The following is an 18,242-nucleotide window of genomic DNA, read 5'->3' as shown; positions in this document are numbered from 1 at the left end:
AGGAATATGGTGGGGGCAAAGTGTGAGAGCCCCCTCCCTTTGCATCATAGTCCCAATCCAGATCAGAAGGTTCCCTCTGTTGGTGCCTATTTGTCATACTCAGAGTAGGCACATTGAAATTACAAGTATGAGCATTTGTGTGTGTGGGGGGTGAGGTTTAGAGGGCAAGACTAGTTTTGATGGGCTTAAGTTATAGGAGGTCTCTGCATTTCTGTATCATATGTGGTGGGAATGTAAGGTTATTAAAAGCTTCCGGGAAATGATCTATAATGAATTGAAGAAAAAGTTTAAAATAATTTTTGTTTAAAAAAACCAGAAGCTTTTTTACTAGGACTGATAGGAACTGAACTTCCCAAAGAACAGAAGAAAATATTTATGTATGCTACAACAGCTGCCCGAATATTGTTAGCCCAAAGATGGAGGGAAGAAAAGATACCGACGAAAGAAGAATGGCAAATCAAGCTACTGGCCTATGCAGAAATGGCAAAGCTCAGAGACTATGACAATGCAAAGTTTAAAAAAGAGTGGGAATCGTTTATTGTTTATGTGCAAAAATACTGTAAACAGGTTGATACATTGGCAGGGTTTTAACTAGCAGAACTTGCAACTAGCTGAAAATTAGATAAAATTAAGGGAAATGATAATTGAAAAAGTTTAGGAATGTATATGCAGAAGAACTTGGTTAATATAAGGAACCAGAAGAGGGTATGGAGGGAAGTCCAGAGATTTAAAGAATCTCAAAGAGAAGGTTTGTGAAAAGGCATTTGTATAAATTTAGATCTGGTAGAAATGTGAGCTAATTACTGTTTTTATTTGTGAAAATGTAACTGTGAAAAACTAATAAGAATTTATTTACACCAAAAAAAAAACAACACCAGGGAGTGGTACTTAGCACGAGGGAGTGGTACTTAGCTAATTGGGAACCACTAACGTCTATAGGGTGGGTGTGTTCCCCTTTGCTCTAGTTCTTCAAGCAGAGGCTGGACAGTCAACTGTTGGATCAGGTTTTTAGGAAGTAAACAGCAATTGCAGTTGACTATGCAACAGATTAATGTTCTGCATTTATAGTTTCAGTTTCATATTTTTTAAAAATAATATTTATTAAAGTTTCAAAAATTACAGAAAGAAAAAGTAAAAATACCACATTAAACAAAAACAAAACAACACATCACAAGAAAAAAAGAAAAAAACAGAGAAATAAAACCCATTAAACAAAAACAAAAACACAAAGAAAAATGCATCAAATCTCCTCATTACTAATCTTTCATTAGCTTATTTCCTTGACCTCCTCACACCTCCCTTTTTTGTATTCTAGGTCAATTATCCATTTCAGCAAATCCTTTCCCTCTTTTAAAATTTTTGTCCTGTAAATTGTCTTAATTATAGTTTCAGTTTCAGTCTCTTTTTTAGTTGCTTATGATTCATTTATGAATAGCAGCAGCAGCATTCCAGATGGCCTCTACACTACATATTTTCCAGAAATAGACAATTGCAAAAACTACAAGAACTACCCTAGTAAAGCCATCAGAGTAAGCTTTTGGGACATCTGGAACAGAATTTAAAATGAATTTAAATCCTCCTAGCCAATTAAAACCCAAAAAAAACTAGTTCTGCAGGTATTCCCACACACCTAAAGCCAGAAACAATAACAGAAATCTAGTGTTCAGAAGTTGATGGGAAAGATTAAGGCAAATGCAGAACCAGTAACAGAATTAGTCCATTTGCCTTGGGTGATTTATGGGTTATAGTCAGCTTGAAAGCCAGCATTCTTGTGAACTGGCATGGGTTAACAAAAGGAAGAAGAGGGGGGACACTGCCAGGAAAATATTGATCAACTGTCCACATGATATTTGAGGAGATCATATCTTTAATTAGACTGGATTATGAGTCTTACCCTTTGGCAGAGCAGAGGCTTTTATCATGCTATGATTTATCTTGTCAGTCCTTGGAAGATACGATACGAAGCCACCAAGTACAGAGAGTAATAAGGAACTGCAGTCCAAACAGGTGTCATTTCATTTCCTTAGAATTCTATGGCCCATATGTCATCTGGGGCAAATAGACTAAATCCCATTCAATGGTTCTCTATTATTATTTCAGACATAGGAAGCTGCCTTATACCGAGTCGGACCTTCAGTTGATCTAGCTAACTATCATCTGCACCACACCAGCCTGTGGCCTTCCAAATGGTGCTGGACTGCAGTTCCTGTGACTTTATTAATTCATGGTATGGTCCCTAAAAAGTAAATGCCACTGACTGTTGCCCAATGCCAGCTGGTGGTGTCGTAGAAATTATATAAAGTAAAATAAAATTAAAAGTTGAAATGTGTGTGAGGAAAGCTGAGCAAGTGACGGTTGCAATGTGACGGTTGTGCTTGCAAGAAAATGATGAGAGAAGGATGGAACGACAAGAACACAGGAGCTGCTGCAATTACTGTTAAGGAAAGAGGGAAAGATATGAAGGTTGCTCTGCCTTGAGCAAGAAAGCCCTGCCAAATATGCGTCAGGGCAAACGTCAGTCTGCAGAAAACCCGATTGATGTTTGTTCCAATTCAGAGGTAAACAGCAGGGGGAAGCCACAGGACAAACGGAAGTGTGGATGAGCCATTCAATGGACCAAGTGTCTGACTCATTAGAAAGCAGCTTACTGTGTTCAAAACTGCATATTTGGAGCTGCAGCATAACAACAACAACTTTTTATTATTTATACCCCGCTCATCCGGCTGGGTTTCCTCAGCTACTCTCGGCGGCTTCCAACAAAAGATTAAAAATACATTAAAACATCAGTCATTAAAAACTTCCCTAAATGGGGCTGCCTTCAGATGTCTTCTGAACGTCAGATAGTTGTTTATTTCTTTGACATCTGATCGGAGGGCATTCCACAGGGCAGGCGCCACTGCCGAGAAGGCCCTCTGTCTGGTTCCCTGTAACTTTGTTTCTTGCAGTGAGGTAACCGCTAGAAGGCCCTTGGAGCTGGGCCTCAGTGTCTGGGCAAAATGATGGGGGTGGAGAAGCTATCATGGGATGCTATCACGGTTTCCTTGGTCTTTGAAGACACAACCATTAGCTGAAGTGGCACACCTCAACTATACCTTTTCTACCAAACAGACGCACCATGTGCGATGACAGATACACTGCAATGGACTTCTAGTAGACCAGAAGACATGTTGGCACATGCTAACCAGCCCCAGAAAAGACCACTGCAGTAGCTGAGAGGAAATATTGGTCCTAGCTTACTTGCTCCTGTCCTACAGCAGCTATAGCTGCATATCCCAAGTGACTAGCTAATTGCACCTCTGCAATGAACCAGTGTCCTAGAGAAGAGCATCAAGGTCTTCTATTCTTCCCTCAGACCCTGTTCATAATAGTAGCATAGCATTAAACGAAAGCAAAGGAGAGAACAGTTAAAAATCAATAAGCGAGGAGAGAAAAAGAATGCACTGTGAACTCTCCAGGATTAGAGAATTAAATGGTGGAATTCCTGAAAGAATGACATCCTGGAGGCCAATTTTTATAAGAGCTTGGACACTTAAGTGAATAACGAGAATATCCAGAAAGACTTAATAAACAACTATCCTCTACTGTCTTGGCACTTACTTCTTGTTATTTTTTTCATATGCATCTTATTTATTGCTTGTCACTACTGCTGCATACCAAAGCAGCTCCTGCACATAATTCTCCACTCCAATTTATCATCCTTGGCCACAATATTGCTTTGTGGTAACTGCACCAGCTAACGTCTTAGTTTCTGGGCCTAATTTAGCACACTTTTTGAATCATTAAGCCCCTCCTGGCTTTATTTCTCCTTGCACACACAATTCGGTTTGAAAACAACAACCATGTGTTCTCTTAGGTATGTAGAACTGGTGTCTGAAAAGTGAGGTTATCTGTCTCCAATAATCTAATATGTTCAAGCTCTGCAAGCTGCTTCATCACTCTCATTCCTTATATTTATTTATTTATTTCGGCAGTTTGTATACCATTTAAATACTGTCGTTTCTTAGCAGTGTATGGGACACTCAGTACAATGAAAATGAAAATGAGTTAAAGCTATAAAATCAGAAATCAAAAACCTTCTGGAGTCAAGAAAAAGTATTCGGTAGGCACCAGAAGATCAACTCTATGCAAGAGGTGGTTTGATGCAGGCAAAGCTTGATCTGGTTAGAAGCCCCACATTCCACGTATAAAGCTGTTTAAAATGCATTCATCTTCCAGCTCTATTCTCTATAAAGCGTAATCTTTTGTAGGGAAAGAACACCAAAGTTCATCTTCTAAACCAGTGGCGCTCCAGGTGTTGTTAGATTCCAACTCCCATTGTCCTTGACTATTGGCCATGTTGGCTGGGGTTGATGGGAGCTGAAATCCAACAGCCTCTGACCATGCTGCCCACCCCTCTCCTTAGATGGGAAAATCTGTTTCTTAGCCCAGGCCATTGGCCAACCAAAACCCTATGGGTGGTGAGTTGCCTCTCAGGCTGTGACCTGACACATGCATGGCAAGGTCACCTGTGGACACACCAAGTGCTTCATTTTCACCAAACAGCCTTGCTAGAGAAGTCAGGCAAATACATAAGTCATAAGAGAATCAAAGATTCATTTTGACCCTGCTGGAATGGAATGCAGCATTCTTTTCAAACATCCATCATCAGGAAACTCTTCTGGCATTCTTTAGCCATTTCTGCAGCCAGATTTGTTATTCAGTAGCTGTCTGATCCCACCCAGTATGAGAGCCAGACACTTACTTAGTTCACGGTTCAGAAGAAAAAACACAAGCTCAGCTCTCTGGCATTGTTTGAAATGAATGCAACTTCCCAAGGGAACCAGAATGTGTGCTTGAAAGTCTATCTGTTTTTATTTAAAAGAAGAAGAGGAAGAAGAGCCTAAACATGGCTTCTTTGCTATTTTTGATTCATTCTTGAGAACTATTAATGCATGTTTTATTTCCACTCGGAGTATCTGGCCCTTTCACCCCTGGGCTGGAATTGGAAACTGGTCCCAATATTGATTCTCCCAAAGAGGGAGAAGAACCAGTAACTGATGGTGTATGTATAAAATCTCTCCCTATATGTGCCAGAGTTAAGAGACATAATCTGAAGAAAATATAACATGTCTAATTCATGTTGAGATCAGTGTTTAACTGTGCCACTAAGACCTGGTTCAGTTATCATGGAGGCTAATCGCTAAACCATGAATGGTGATGAGCTGCAACCCACAATTATACATATTCCTAATGTTTTTGGGGGGCTCCCCGGAATAAGTCTTATCCTCCTTTAACTTCCGTTCAGTGATTTTGCCTAAAGAGGAACCTGTAAATTTCAGTGGCAACTCCAGAATGATACTCAAGTTTGTGATTGCTTCATCTCTCAGCTTGCCAGCTCAGGTTTACAATGTCAGCACAAGAACTGCCTTGCCTGCAGTCAGATTGGCCCAAAAGTAGGTCAGGGTATGACAAGCTGTTTTCTGAGTAGCCTACTGTTTCTCCCTCTGCTCTTCCAAATTTCTCCCGTTTGAAAATGAACGTGGCCTAGATCAATCATTTCAAAGAACAGGCACCATGCACACAAACAAACAAACCTAATTTGGTAATCAAATGGATTTGGATATATTTAAATAAACATACTGCAAACGTAGGAAGTCTCTTGCATGAAATATTAATTTTTATTATTTATTTATTTATTTATACATACCCCACCCATCTGGCTGGGTTTCCCCAGCTACTCTGGGGAAACCCAACAAAATATTAAAATACAATAATCTGTCAAACATTAAAAGCTTCCCTAAACAGGGCTGCCTTCAGATGTCTTCTAAAAGTCTGATAATCTTCCAAGCATAATGGCACGCACTCCTTGTTTTTCATTCCCTAGAATTGGGTAGCCAAAATGGTGCCCTCCAGATGTTGTGGGGTGCAACTCTCATCGGCCCTAGTCCGCACTGCCAGGGGTGGTGGAATCTGTAGTCCTAAATATCTGGAGGGCACCACCATGGCTACCCCTGCTCTAGAACAACATTTCTCACACAGTGGGCCAGGATCCATAAGTGGACCTCAGCACCGCATCCCAGCTGCTGGCTATGTAGTACATCCCTTTGTTACTCCAAAACTAGTAATGGGAAAGAGGGGAAGAGGATAAAATGAGGAGGAAGCAGGGGTGCTTCCAGACAACCTGTTCATTGAAGACTTGACTGTGGTTTTTTAAGGGTGCTGAGAGTGGTTAGGAGAACCCTATTCCCATCACAGCGCTACAGTTCTAATAACAATCATTCCCAAGTAAACTCTGGAAATTGTTGCCTCCCAACAATTCCCTCAGCTTCCCCCACGCCTTATAATGCAATACCCATCAAAATCTCTGTGTGGAAAGTAGTATCACAGTGACAGGTTTTTGTCTATTCCACAATTCCACATGAGTGCGGGGAAAGTGGTACTTAATCCGAATTCATAATTTTTTGGGGGGGGAGACATGGTTTATTTATATGTTTTATATACCAGCTGATATAACAAAGTCTCTAAGTTGTTCATACCCAATTTCAATAAAAACACAAGGCAAAAAAGTTATCTCAAAATGCTATACTGAATTTGTGTTTCAGAATACTGGAAACACAAAAAACAAGAGGATCAGCTTTCATTCTCTGCCACCAGTCTCAACAGTTTCTAATGCTTACGAGTTTATTCAACTATATTATTGTGCTTGCCGAAGGATTAGCAAGTGGATTTTCCCCCCTCCCTCCCACTGTGCACTATGTGCCTCTGGGCTGGGGAACCCTTGCAACACATTTAGGGGAGGAGGGGCGGTCTTTCCATTACATAAGGAGAAACAGAATGACCTGCTTAGCGCTATGTTGAACACAACCCTATGGCTGCAAAACAGACTCAAATGAGTTTAAATGTAGAGCTGCCATTGAATTATGGGATGCACTGGAACCCGATAGAACCAAATTCCAAATTCCATATCTGATCTGAAATAGATCTGGTTTGGGCCACGAGGTAATTCTAAGCTATTTTGCATAAATATACAGTGGTACCTCGGGTTAAGTACTTAATTCGTTCTGGAGGTCCATTCTTAACTTGAAACTGTTCTTAACCTGAAGCACCACTTTAGCTAATGGGGCCTCCTACTGCTGCCGCATCGCCAGAGCACAATTTCTGTTCTCATCCTGAAGCAAAGTTCTTAACCCGAGGTACTATTTCTGGGTTAGCGGAGTCTGTAACCTGAAGCGTATGTAACCCGAGGTACCACTGTAACTTCATTAAAATGGTGCTTGCATATGGGAGCTTTATGAGTTACTGCCAAAATTTCCCATTCTTTAACACCCTGGACTTATCTGTTATTGATTGCAACAACCATCAAGCCCTCTTCCCAGCAAGACATTGGGGACTTGTTGCAAGCACTTTGAACAGTGTAAAACTACTTTCTGCAATATGTTTATTTAAATACCTAGTTGTTCATGACCTCCTACGGAAGTTACTTTCTGTTCACTCCCATCTGTGTACAATGTTTTTGAAAAGACATTTCCTTTTATTATTTGTTTAGGATCTTAAACAGAAACCAAAGCAAAACAGAAGACCAAAAAAGTCTGATGGGGAGAGATGTATTTTTCTTCGGTATCAAAGAGCCATCTGGTAATTCACAAAATGCAAACAGAGTTACTAGATGTGTGTGAACCCCTGGAGTGAAGGCAGGAACAAGCAGGAATTGTCTTACATCAAGGATTTTATTTTTGTTTGTTTGTTTGTTCTGGAATGCATAATTTTTATGATAGCTTTTTAAAAATCTTTGATCTTTTTCCCTGTGCTCTTTCACATCACTGATTTATGTTAAACCTAACTGTTTTGTCGCAAGAACAGCAAAAAATAAATGCAAAATCTGGCTCATATATCATTTGCGATGTCCTATGAAATCTTTCAGTTAACCCTTGTGTGTTAGGAATGTAAATGTAAAGAAGTGGTGGGCACAGCAAATCATGTTTGGTGGACATGTAAAAAGATGAGGGATTTTTGGGAGGTAATCTATAATGAATTAAAAAAATATGTTTTAAAATCTCATTCCCCAAAAAGCCCAAAGCATTCCTCTTAGGGATCATTGGGAATGAAATTCCAAGAGACTTTATGAAAGTATTTATGTATGCCACCACGGCAGCAAGTCTTGATTGCCCAGAATTGGAAAATGGAGACCTTACCGACAAAGAAAAACTGGTTGGTCAAATTAATGGAGTATGCAGAATTGGACAAGCTGACAGGTCAGATAAGAGATCAAGCAATAACAAAATTGAAAAATGATTGGAACATATTCAAACAATATTTGAAATACCATTACGAAGAATTAAAATTTTTGACCAGTTTAGAATAACTCCTATAAGAAAGAAAGAATAAGTAAATAAATAAATAAATATAACTATATATATATATATATATATATATATAAAGGAACTAGGTTACTGAATAAATGGCTGTGTTAGGAGGGGCAGTCAATTAAGTAAAACTGAGGACCCAAGTAAGAAGGGGAAGGAAGTCAAATGGATCACAAATTAATCAAACAAACAAATATGTATTTTTGTGGGTTTTTCTTTCATTAGGTTTTAAAAATATATGTTTAATTACAGGAAAATTAAGTTGTTACAATGTGATATGATGCGTGTATGTCTAAAGAAACCAGAAACCAATAAATATGAACAGGGGAGGGGGCGGACATTTCGCCTAACACAATACATTGTTTGTATGCAACTTTCATTAACGTATGCATCTTTATGCACACTTTCCCCTGATATACACATTTTATAACATAAACATTTTTGTACATATTTTGTGTTTGGAGAACACTGCCACAAAGAGAAACAGGAATTTCAAAGGCTAGCTACATTTCAGTTTGTGTCCTGTTCCCGGAAGTGTACCTTAAGTATGCGCACAGACTCCTTGCTTCCCTACAGCCTGAACATGAAGATTCCATCATGGCTGGCAAATAGCCCTTGACAGACATATCTGTTCTCATACAAAGGTCTGTGTTCAAATGCATCCTTGAGGATGAAAGGCAGCATACATGAGCTTAAAATATGAAAACTCTGTTTTCTTTGAATGCTTCTCTCTCTCTCTCTCTCTCTCTCTCTCTCTCTCTCTTTAAAAAATAATAATACTCCTGTCGCAGCCCTGACTGGCTTATTACTTAGTAAATCGTCCAGGATTCTTTCCGGCTCACTTTGAGTTATATGTTTATCTCACTGAGCACCTGCCAAGAGTTATGTTTATGGCATAGGTTGCACTGATTGTAGAGTTTCCGAAAGCAATAAAACATTGAAGGTGGTTTATTGATTCTCACAAATTACAACCAGTCATATTAATAGGGAAATATAATTTTGTCACCATCCATCCCATTCATTTCCTATTTCATATTAGACAGGAAGAGAAGTAAACATTTTTTGAAGGCTACTTGCTATATATAAAAAAGAAAAGGAATACAACTATCTAATGAAAGGGTAAGGCTAGGACTCATTCATGTGATGCAGAGCTAGATTTGTGAGTGTAAGGCTGTTCTTTATTTCCTGCCTTGTTTCATTATTAACCTATGCAACATCTTTCCAGGAATCCTGTGAACTATCTGGGTTATACCTTGACTTCAGTAGGTATGCATTCTTCTCCTGTGATGAAGAGGCTTCAATTTATTTATATTCATGTCATTAAAGAAAAATCAGGTGTGATTTATGGCACAGTTGAAAACAAGTTTAATATGAGACCAGCCCTGGAGTGGAGGGGGACCTCAGGAAAGTGACTCTCAGGGGCCCCTCCTTCATCAAAACAGCCCCCCCCCCCTTAGCAGGGATTATTTGCCCGTCAGCAATGTCATACAACTGAGAACCACCATTTTAAATTTCCCATAATGCTTCAGAGCAACGCAAAATTGGTCATGCCAAAACACAGTAGGGAATTAAAAATGGTGGTTGGGATATTCACAGCTGTGGGAAAACTTTTGAACCGGGGTGGGGAACTGTTGTCAGACAGCAAGCTGGATGCCTGGGTCTCTCAACCCCTGCAGCTCATTTAGACCAGTGGACTAATCAGAACTGTGGGAATCTTCAGGGAGGCAGGAGAGGATATATTGTTTAATAATATTCTTCCTGACTTGTGTTAGCAAGTCCCTTTACTTAGCAGAGTGCAGTCCCCTTTTAAATACACAGCGGTTAGCTTGTTGCAGGCTAGTTTTAGCCTCTCAATATAAGATTCCTGGTAATTCCCTTATATCCCTTTTAAAAAGAATAGACATGACACAATCTTGTGTAAGAAGTATAAAAAGAGTTTACTCACATTCAGTTCACAGATGGATCCCTGAGACCATATAACACTGGTCTTGAAAGACCTACATTGGCTCCCAGTATGTTTCCAAGCACAATTCAAAGTGTTGGTGCTGACCTTTAAAGCCCTAAACGGCCTCGGTCCAGTATACCTGAAGGAGCGTCTCCACCCCCATCATTCTGCCCGGACGCTGAGGTCCAGCGCCAAGGGCCTTCTGGCGGTTCCCTCATTGCGAGAAGCAAAGCTACAGGGAACCAGGCAGAGGGCCTTCTCGGTAGTGGCGCCCACCCTGTGGAACGCCCTTCCAGCAGATGTCAAAGCGATAAACAACTACCTGACATTCAGAAGACATCTTAAGGCAGCCCTGTTCAGGGAAGTTTTTAACGTGTGATTTTACTGTATCTTTGGTTTTTATGGAAGCCGCCCAGAGTGGCTGGGAAGGCCCAGCCAGATGGGCGGGATATAAATAATAAATTATTATTATTATTATTATTATTATTATTATTATTATTATTATATGAAGGCAGACTTAGGTTACAAAAGTATATACATGTGGAATCTATCCCATAAGGAGATAGTTCCTTTGTCCCTTATTGGCTGAAAGCCAACAGGGCATCTCTAGCTGAAGAGATGTTGCTTCTTTGATGAATGGAGTCAGAGAGAGAAGGAGGACTGTGTGCCTGGTCCTTCTGTCATCTGGACAGGTAAGGTCACGCCCAGCTCTAGTCACATGCAAAGGAAGTTTGTCCCAGTCCAGGGAGTTTTCTACTGGCTGGAGCAAACATCCCCTTTCATGTTCACTCTAGGAATGTTGTACTTGACTGCTATCTGTGTTTTACATCCCACAGGAACAATGTCAGGTAAAGAAGTGAGTGGCAACAATCAGCTCCTCATCAGCACTTGCAAAGGCACAACACTTTAATTTCAGCTGATAATGGTGCCAGCAAACATGACCAGTTCGGTTGCACTGGGCATGGAACCTTGTGGGTGCCACCAGGGATGACACAACTATTGTTAGAATGGAGCATGAGAGGCTGGGGGGGGGGGATTTTGGCACTGCACAGGGTACCATTGAAATTTGAGACCTTGGGGCTTACCACTGCCTCAAACCCTATATAAACAAAACCAGAAAGGTGTATGTAAGATTGCAGTGTAACTTAAGTCCCACTGATTTCAATGAAACCAAAGTGCAAATAACTGAGGTTAAAACCAACCCATTAGTCTAATAAAAGTATCTACAAAATCCACAAATAGCAAGTACCATATTGAAAGAGGCATTTCCTAAGCTGTGAGATACTATTTATAGATCTGTTCAAACAATAAAATAGATCTAAGAAACTTGTATTTATTTGTTAATGTCTGCCCAGTGAAAATCTAAAGAGTGGGGGGTTTTTTTGGCAGAGTCTTACAAATACAGTGGTGCCTCGAGTTAAGTACTTAATTCATTCCGGAGGTCCGTTCTGAACCTGAAACTGTTCTTAACCTGAAGCACCACTTTAGCTTATGGGGCCTCCTGCTGCCGCTGTGCCTCCAGAGCTCGATTTCTATTCTCATCCTGAAGCAAAGTTCTTCACCCGAGGTACTATTTCTGAGTTAGCAGAGTCTGTAACCTGAAGCGTATGTAACCTGAAGCGTATGTAACCCGAGGTACCACTGTAATAAAATATCATTTACAATATAGTCATTATTTTAAAAAATAATAGCTCGAGTTACATGAAGACAACCCCCACAATCCAAGTGCCCTTTTTCGTTGTTAAATTCTGAAGGCAGGGTAGAGTGCCATATTACTAATATTTTGCTGTGTTTTAGGCAAGCAAGGCTAGGTAAATAAATAAAACAATCTATGGCACTTTAAATGTGTATTTTGTATTTTTATGTTGTAAACCACCATGTGATCTTCGAATGAAGGGTTGTATATAAATTTAATATAAATAGACAGACAGACAGACAGACAGACAGACAGATAGACAGCAGGGTTAGGGTGGTTGCACTTACCTGACCTCCCAGAATGTCGGTTGCTGCTGCTTCCCAGAAGGGAGAGTGAAAAGGGCAAGAATGAAGGAAGGTTGGCACTGTGCAAATACATCTGTGGAACAAATATGGTGCTTCTGCTAGGATGCACAGCAGCACCAACCTCCCCACTCCTTGCTCCTTCCCACACTCACTCCCAGTAAGCAGGAGCTACTGCACTGCCAGGAGGTCAGGTAAGTACAGCAGGCCCCACCACCACCTTCCACTACTGGACTCACTTAAAGCAGGTTAAATACTGTATTTTCCCGTGTATAAGACTAGGTCTTTTTTACGGAAAAATTAGGTTTAAAATTGGGGCTCGTCTTATACATGGGTAGTGCTGAGGGGTGTTTTCTTAATTTGGAGTCCCCCAAAATAGAGGGTGTCTTATACATGGGGGCATCTTATACACAGAAAAATACAGTATGTGGTCTTCTGCACACTTTCATATTCAGATTTGAACTTCTTGGGTACACTTTCTGTTCATTCTAGTCCCCCGCAAAGGTGCCAAGGGCAGGAAAATATGCACACACAATTTGCTCTAACAGGCGGGCTTTCTGGGAACCGAATCATAATAAATAAACTTTAATTACTATTAGAAACATTACAGAGAGCGAAAATTTAGCAACATGCGGAGGAACGCATAGTGGTACAAATGATCTGTAATTGAGGCTCAAGAAGATATCAAAGCTGCATGAGATGATTTCAATATGCTACTACAGTGGCCTGAACACTGACATTTTGAAGATAATGGTCCTGTTTATAGCCATGTTCCTCCGCCCCCAGGCAATGTTTTCCTTTTAGATTTCTGTATTTGTACAGAGCTGAGGTCACATACGGCAGATTCATAATTACAAAATTCATAATTCTAAGCCACAGAGCCATTGAGTGCTATTTTCTCCCTAGAGCGCCGACTACCAAGTTGATTAAATGGTCATTCCTTTAATTAAAGCAAGGCTTTGCAATCTACTTCAGTATATCCTGATGAAATGTACAGCTTTGCAAGAAGCAAAGTGGGGAGAAACAGAAAAGAAGGAAGGTCTGACTCAGTAGCCGCTCCTACCTATCCCTGGCTCCCTCAGCCTGAAAAGCGAGATGAGCGCCGCACCACATAGTCACCTGTGACTGGACTTAACCATCCAGGAGTCGTTTACTTTTTACCTTTTTTACCTACCTTTTCCCACCCCCTGAATGCTCAGAGATGGCTGGGATTGAAAGGACTGGACATATGTATTTCTAAACTTTGAAATTCATGTCATTGTGTTAAAAAATAAAATATATCACAATAGCAAGGCTAAGGGACCTTTCCCAACCCAATGGCCAGATCAATGGGTGGAGCAACAGGTGTGACTCTACTCTATGTACAGCAGGCCATACCTCAACTACACAAAGCCAGAGGCTTTAGATACTCCCTACACACACACACCTTTGTATCCTCCAACCAGGCAAGCAAAAGGAACTATGCTGAAAGACCAGCTGCTGCAGTCTCCTCCTTCACTTGTCATCTAAAGCAGCCATTCCATCTGGCTGCAGGAGAAAGCGGGTAGGAGAGAGATAAGTCTGCAGGGCCTCGATACTGGCTTTGGTAGAAGACCAGCAAATGTTGACTCTTGTCCAATTTTAGTCCATTCTTGTTGTTCCTACAAGATCTCTTTAACTAAGAATTATTGCCAGAGCTGGCTTTGTTCCTACTCCCTGTTTCTTTTCCTTTTGTGTTGTGTCTCTTAGACTATGACCCTGAAGGCAAGGACTGTCTTCTCATTAGTATTTGTAAGCCTGTCTCTGGGAACCTTTTTTTATTTTTAGGATAAAATGTCAAATTGTCCTCATAGTTGAAGGATGCAATTCATCCAGACCAAAGTACTTCAGGAAAGCAGGAAGCAGGGCCATTTTGGCATGGGAACAGGAGCATATCCTGGGGGGGGGGGGCAGAGAGAGAAGCCTGGGGGCTGCATTCAGCCCACAGGCCTGAGATCCCCCATAAATGATCATTTCTTTATGCAAGTGTAACTTTCTAATTTTCCTGCTGATTTTCACACCAATGCAATGCTAAAATGTAATGGCTAAATTCTATTCGGGATAAACCACTTGTTATCATGGAGTTTGGTGAGCAAATTAAAGTCAGTCAGGATTATGACACACCCTTCCATTAGATGCCATGACCTTCCCCTGAAGGAATGTCACAGAGTCCCTCTAATGTATGACATTGTGGTGGCATCCCATGAGGACCTGCAGATGATTCATAAAAAGCTTATGTTTTCCAACCCATACATACTGCTCCATACCACATGTGCTACTTTCGCTGGAGGCTCAAGACTTGAGTCCTTCTGACTGGAGGGATCACTGATGCTGCCTTGCCTCTTAAACTGTTGTGCAAGAAGGCTCTTTAGAAATCCTTATCAGCCCAAGCAGCTTGTTTTAAGATATATGTTCCAAACAATAAATGAGCTAGCTTGCGGGCCATATTGGCAGATGTTTCACAGAGCAAGCAGCTTCATGCTAGCCTTGTGCTGTCTCCGTTGACTCAGACTACGAAGGTCATGGCAGATGGCTAGTCCTGAACACCCAATATCCTCTTCCAAGTAAACATATTCTGTATGAAACCCACAATAATGCTCCAGGAAGGAAATCCTGTAGGATTTCTCTGCAGCAAGACTTCCCCAAGGACAATGTGGGGGCGTCGAAGCACTAAAGAGAACTAGTTCAGACAGGAACTGTGAATCTGAAACAATACACCAAAGAGACCAGCACAGCAGAAGGCTGGCAGGGGCAAGCAGTGGGGGTGGGGAGAAAGATGAACTTTCCTAGGTAAAGAAAAAGACTCTTCCTTCTTACTGTCTTGTAGAACATATTTCAGAAATTCAAGACGTAACTATGAAGACTATTATACAAAGGCTATGCTTCCTCTGGAGAACTACATAATTCAAATTGATTTAACAATTGCATTTTAGGAGAACATTCAAAGGAGCTGCAAGTTTTCCACTACAGTAATTCCGAAGATTGAAGTCTACTGAGTTTATAGCTTTCTATTCAATTCAACAGGATCTTTCCAAATAGTCAGATTGTTACTTACAGCCCTTTTTACAACTTTCCTGCAAACAAGTCTGGCAAGCTTTGCTTTAAAGCAACGTTTAAGGTTGTTGTACAACCACTTTGAGGTTATTTACAGCCAAGCGGTGTATAAATTTTATGAAATAAATAAATGAATAACATCCATTCCTTTCAAGCAGTGCTTTAGGGGACTGCACCCACAATGCAAGCGTCATTAAAAATAAAGGAATGAGTTCAAATCTCATATGAAATAAATAATGCAATGTGGCACAGAGTTCCCCGTAAATCGTTTCCTCCTCACAGAGAGCACGTGTTGCAGTGAGATCACCAGAACTGACCTCACTGCTTGCGTGGATGGAAGTGACTGGATAGCCACAACAAACCGATTTGTGGTCCCTCGGTTGCTGGGGTAAATCTGGCCAATGGGATTGTTCATGCATTAACCAAGGGACCTATATATACCGCTGCACGTTGCGTTGAGCTTCCTCTTTTCACCTCATGCATCGGATCACCCGCCCACCCTCCCTATATTTAGGATTTATTATGACCTTGCTATGCTGTCGTGGGTTGTCTGTTTTGGGAACAGGGGCCCGATAGGAATTTTCCCATTTGGCTGATTGGCTGGTGCTATTTGGGTTCACCTGCCACGTAGCAAATCATCACAACTTTGTAAGGTTTGGCGGTTAGGCATTGGTTCAATGTGGAGTTGAGGGGAGGTTGTCACACCTGCCCCTCCAATGTATGAAAGGGTATTCTGTTAAAGGAATCCAGGGGCTCGCCTTGCTTTTGTCTGATCCCCTTCCAGGGGTTAGGGCCACGCCAGAACCCCTGGGAACATTTGGGGTGAGCTTGAGACTGCTCCTGGTCTAATGCTCCCCCACGATATTTACCTGTACAGTGGTACCTCGGGTTACATACGCTTCAGGTTACATACGCTTCAGGTTACGCACTCTGCTAACCCAGAAATAGTGCTTCAGGTTAAGAACTTTGCTTCAGGATAAGAACAGAAATCGGGCTCCGGCGGCACGGCAGCAGCAGGAGGCCCCATCAGCTAAAGTGGTGCTTCAGGTTAAGAACAGTTTCAGGTTAAGAACGGACCTCTGGAACAAATTAAGTACTTAACCTGAGGTACCAGTGTACTGACTTCTGCCATTGTCCAGTCGTCAGTGCTGCCCTGCCAAGGTCAAATGCAGCTAGTTGGGAACCAATACCTAAGCAAACCACTCGCGATCTGTAATCAATAAAGTTGTGGCCAAAATTACACCAATAACCTTAAACGAAATTCTGTGTCAATTGTGTCTTTATTTATTGGGGGTGGTCTTGGGATCTTAACATGCAACAGTTGTGGCAAATTCCCTCAGCAAAGATGGAAGTGAGGTAACATGACCAGGTCTGGGCGATTTAAACTTAGATACTCCAGGTTAAAAAAAACTATGAATTCAGAAACTTTATGAGTGTGGTAGCACTTACTGTAATTCAGCAACAAGGACTTGTTGTTGTTGGGGTCCTGTGACTACTTATTTTATGAAGTGGAAATAATTGAAAGATGAGGCATGATGGAAACAAAATTGGAATTTTATTAACAAGCACTATGAGAGGTAAAGTTTTCTGCTTTCGCTAGTAAAAGGACAGTACTTCGTTTCAGTCATAACTTCTTTTACAGATGTACTTTTAACTTTCCTCTATAAGACTATTTCTAATAAATCCAATTCCTTCCAGCGGTGTTACGCTGCCACTGAAATGCCTCTATCTCTTTTCTGGGATTTCCTCCTTTCCCTAGGGAAAAATAAACTTGTTGGTAAAGGTAAAGCCCCTAACCACCCCCCAACTACTTCCATAGCAAGGCCCTCTCAGAAAGTTAAACTCAAATTCTGCCTTTCTGCTCTCCGCTCCCTCCTGATTGGTTGTTTTATTCAACTGGCCTTACAGTGGAACCTCGTGTTACGGATGGGATCTGTTCCAGAGGCAGCGTAATTTAGCACTTCTGCACATGTGTGAGTGGTGAAACCCAGAAGTAACCCATCCCGGTACTTCCGGGTTGCCGCGGGAAGCAACACGAAAACACATAACCTGAAGCGGATGCAACATGAGGTATGACTGCAATTGGCAACAGGGTCTCCAGGAGGATGAGCCAAGCTCTGTCTGTCCTACCAGCCACCACTTCTGCTTAGCCTCATATACCAGGCTTGGAGTAAAGGTCTAATCTCCTTGACTCAACCCACATCTGCCTTATATAGCCAGCAGACTCTTAGGTGAGATCCTGGCCCCTTGTGAGATTTCATCGGATGAAAGTTCTAGAATTAAGAGAAAATGAATAAAATGTCTCCCCACACCATGCACAGTTTTATACATATCTAACATGTCTCCACTTATGGAGGGTTATAAAATCATGCCAAAAAAGAAGTTTCGCTTTTTTTTTTCTGAAATCATTGCCAGCTGATATCTGATTAGTTTATACCCCATGTTTCCTCCAAGGAGCTCAAGGCCAAATACATGTTTCTTCCTCCACTCCTAGAAATTGATGAATCTGTCCATGTGGATTCTCTACATTTTCCATTTTTCCAATCTTAATCTGTTTCCTACTTTTCCACAGTAATTAATTAATTTTAATTATGAATGCTGTTTTGTAATTGGCTTGGTACTTCCATGAAATATGACATGTGGCCACTCTGGCTTCACACATCCCCAATAGAGCAGAGCTATTGCCTCATCCCTCAGGCCCTGGAGATATTTTGGATGGCCTTATTATCCATCAGAAGAGAAGCAGGTAGCCTCAAAATATTTTCCCATACTGAGCAGAGCCACTTCCCCACGTGATCGTTTATTCCAGTATTACACCAGTGCACTCTAGTCAATTACAGGACGTCAGGCAACTGTCAAAAGTTTGGGTTTTTAAAAAACTTTCT

The sequence above is a fragment of the Podarcis cretensis genome (assembly GCF_951804945.1).
Source record: "Podarcis cretensis genome assembly, chromosome: 8".
Taxonomy (NCBI): Eukaryota; Metazoa; Chordata; class Lepidosauria; order Squamata; family Lacertidae; genus Podarcis; species Podarcis cretensis.
Note: the sequence above shows the minus strand (reverse complement) of the source record.